We start from the raw sequence: 4,216 nt of genomic DNA, 5'->3' as shown, positions 1-4,216 counted from the left end.
CTCGCTCGACCACTTCCTCCCTGCCTGACAGGTACATACTTCTCAAGGACACGCAGTAGCTGTTCCTTGAACAAGCTCCACATTTCAATTGTGCCCAGCCCCTGCAGTTTCCTTCTCCATCCTATGCATCCTAAATCTTGCCTCATCGCCTCATAATTGCCTTTCCCCCAGCTATAACTCTTGCCCTGCTTTATATACCGATCCCTTTCCATCGCTAAAGTAAACGTAACCGAATTGTGGTCACTATCACCAAAGTGCTCTCCTACCTCCAAATCTAACACCTGGCCTGGTTCATTACCCAGTACCAAATCCAATGTGGCCTCGCCTCTTGTTGGCCTATCTACATACTGTGTCAGGAAACCCTCCTGCACACATTGGACAAAAACTGACCCATCTGAAGTACTCAAACTATAGCGTTTCCAGTCAATATTTGGAAAGTTAAAGTCCCCCATAACAACTACCCTGTTACTTTCGCTCCTATCCAGAATCATCTTTGCAATCTTTTCCTCTACATCTCTGGAACTTTTCGGAGGTCTATAGAAAACTCCCAACAGGGTGACCTCTCCTTTCCTGGTTCTAAACTCAGCCCATACTACCTCAGTAGACGAGTTGTCATCAAACGTCCTTTCTGCCAGCAGGTGCTGTATTTCCAGCTCTGAAATGGCAGGCATGCCCCCGGTGGGCAGAGGAAGCGCTCCAGCGATACCCTCAAGGCCTCACTGGTGAAGAGTGGCATTCCCACAGTCACCTGGGATTCACTGGCCTAAGACCGTCCAAAGTAGAGGAGGAGCATCTTGGAAGGCGTTGCGCGCCTTGAGAGTTGCCATCGGGACAAAATGGAAGCCAGGCAAAGACAGTGAAAGGAGCACACTGCCACAGCAATGCCCCACCCATCCATTCCCTTGACCACCACCTGCCCCAAATGTGACAGAGACTGCGGTAGCTGTATCAGTCTGTACACCCACCAACGCACTCGCCCTGAGAATGGAAGACAGTCGTTCTTGGCTGTGAGGCACCGCTAATGATGACGACTCATTTTATTCATCTGATAGCTATAATATTGGTTTTCAAGTGAAATGTTTCCTTCTAATAGATGCGATTACTTTGTAATTTCACTGTTGGCGTATACTGCTGAAGAAAATGCAAATAAACTATATATCCACAGATACAGTGTCAAACTGACAAAGTAGCATCAAATGCATTCCCTACGGGTTTTACTTGGCGTCACAGATTATCTTGATGTTGTATTATGGCATTTTTTTTCCAGATCAGACAGGCCTGCACTTTTAAGATAGTTACATGACATACAACTTGTGATGTTACTACATAAAGGTACCCACCTTGGCTACAGTCACTATGGCTAACAGAGTCAGCCTTCAGTCAGTCAGCTATGTTGGGTGTAATGGATAGTAATATCAGTAAGCACCGTATGTCTGTGATATTGTAGCTGTGTAAATAGTTCATATTGCTCGCAAGCTTCAATACATCTGCTAAGTTTCTGTGGATTTGTGGGTTAACATTTAGAAAGCCACAAAGCACAACACTTTAACTTATTCTTTTTGTATTCAAACGTATTGTATAAACATTAACAAATAATCAAAAAAACATAATTTCCCCAAGTTTAACAGTGCTACATCAAAATTGCTTCTGTGGGGCTGAACATAGCACATTCTTAAGCAACTAGACAACTGGAAGAGGTACCTTTAGTCACTTTGTACTCTAATGATTTGATCCAAGACCATATTCCTTCCCTACCCCTCCTAATAGTGTTTCTGAATTGTCCAAATGTCTCTTGTCTACAAAAAGAATCAACCTCAACTGATTAATGTTCCTGTCAGTCTGTGCTTGCCAAGCTGTGGAAGGGACATCAACAGTGCTATTAAGCAGCAGTTGTAAAAGAATACCTGCTCACTGATGCACAATTTGAGTTCTGCCAGGTCTACTCAGCCCTGATTTCAGTACAGCCTGGGTCCAAAAAGAGACAAAAAAAAGTTGAACTCCAGAGACAGAGAAAACTCTACTGTTGGAGTCATACCTGGCACAATGGAAAATGATTGTGGTTGTTAGACGTCAATCATCTAAGCCTCACAATATCACTGCAGGAGTTCCAAAGAGAGATCTAGATTCAATCATCCTCAGCTGCTTCATTCCTCCATCATGAGGTCAGAGTGGGATGTCATCCTAATGACTGCACAATGCTCAGCACCATTAGCAACTTCTCAGATACTGAAACAGCCTGTTTCCATGTTGTGATAAAAGAGTACAATGTATTCTAATCATTTGGAATTTGATTTTGTTTTAAAATAGAGCCAAGTGGAGCTTTTGCTTCAGTTCTGTGACAATAACTTTGTTTTTAAGGTCAGAAAGAAATTTGGAATAGTGAACTAAATACATAATTTCCAGGAAAGCATCGGATTTAAGTTGAATACCTAGCAAGATACCTGTGAAATTACTTGATACAGTGTTTACAAAGCTGAACTTTATGACACGGAGGAAAACAAGTAGTCAGGAGCCACTATCCTGGTAGTTTTATGGTACAATGAAAATAGAATTTTTGATTAATTATGGCAATGGATCTCTATAATTATTCAACTACAGACCCAGAGTTGATGTGGAGAACTTTGGAAACTGTAGGTCCAATATTACCTTTTGCTTTCCAACCATGTTACGCTTGCCATATCTTGTCTCAAATTTCTCACTATTGGATTTCACAGTATTTCCTAAAAGAACTGCATTTAATTTGCATTTGTATAAATTCATACTGTTCACACCACTTCTCCAGGAAAACTGCTCCAGAGATTGACTGAAACATTGTTCCAACAGATTAGTTTTGAATTTAAACCCGTTCAAGAGGGCATAGTGGTTAGTGCCCAGGTTCAATTCCACCCTCAGTTGACTGACTGTGTGGAGTTTGCATGTTCTCCCCGTGTCTGGATGTGTTTCCTCCGGGTGCTCCGGTTTCCTCCCACAGTCCAAAGATGTGCAGGCTAGGTGGATTGGCCATGCTAAATCGCCCAGTGGTGTCTAGAGAGCAGTCTAGGTTGATTAACCATGGTAAATGCAGGGTTACAGGAATAGGATAGGGGTGTAGATCTGGTGGGATGGTTCTGTGTAGACTCAGTGGGCCAAATGGCCTCTATCTGCACTGTTGAAATTCTATGATATGGGAGTAGTGGTAAAGGCCCATTGAGTTCGCCCTACATTCAATAAGACTGTGACTCATCTGATAATCCTCAACTTCACTTTCGCGCCTTTTCCCTATGACCCTTCATACCCTTACAGATTAAAAATCTATCTCAGCCTTGAAAATACACATCAACACAGGGTCGACAGTCCTCTGTGGGAGGGATGTAGGGACTGGAGGAAGTGACAGTTTATGGAGGGGTGTAGGAGGCTGGAGTGAGTAACAGAGTTTGGGGAGGGTGTAGGGGCTGGAGGGGGTGACAGAGTTTGGGGAAGGGGGAAGATTGCAAAGGGATGAGAACAGCTCCTGTCAGAGATGATGTCAAAAAACTGGGGGGGTGTTGCATTTACTCCAGGGAGAAAACAAATCCCAACTCTTCTCTGTCTTAAATAGATGACCCCTTACTTTGAAATTATGGCCTCGGGTCCTGAACTCTTTCACAAGGGGAAACAACCTCTCTGCATCTAATCTGTCAAAACCCCTAAGAATCTTACACATTTCAATCAAGTCTCTTCTTTCTTCTGACCTCCAGTGAGTAAAAGCCCAAACTACTCAACCTCTCCTCGTAAGAAAATATCTATATACCCTGAATCAATCAAGTGAATTGTTTGGTTTGGACATAGTAAAATTGTTTCCGATTGTGTACATTAGCCAATCTCCTTAGGATTCCAAAGACAACAATCATATCAATTCTTAACCTTCTCTTTACCAGTAAGAACATGCCTACTTTACATAATAATTGCTCCTCTTAATCCAATCCCTCCAACACTCAATCAGTCTGGTTGCCCTCTTCTGCATCTATTCAATATCTGCAATACATCTTTTTACACTGTAATGACCAGAACCGTACACAGTATTTTAAGTGTGATCAAATCAGTGATTTATAAAATTGGAAGAATATTTCAGTCCTTCAGCTCAATATTAACATATTAATATTTCTGAGCACTTGATCTGACTACAAATGAAAATGCACAGTTTGATTCTACCAAGGACTAATGGGATTAAATCATTTTTGGCTTTTAAAGGCTGAAA

This window comes from Rhincodon typus, chromosome 21 (assembly GCF_021869965.1).
Source record: "Rhincodon typus isolate 14 chromosome 21, sRhiTyp1.1, whole genome shotgun sequence".
NCBI classification, from domain to species: Eukaryota; Metazoa; Chordata; class Chondrichthyes; order Orectolobiformes; family Rhincodontidae; genus Rhincodon; species Rhincodon typus.
The sequence above is the reverse complement of the archived record's forward strand: the minus strand, read 5'-3'. Positions refer to the sequence as shown.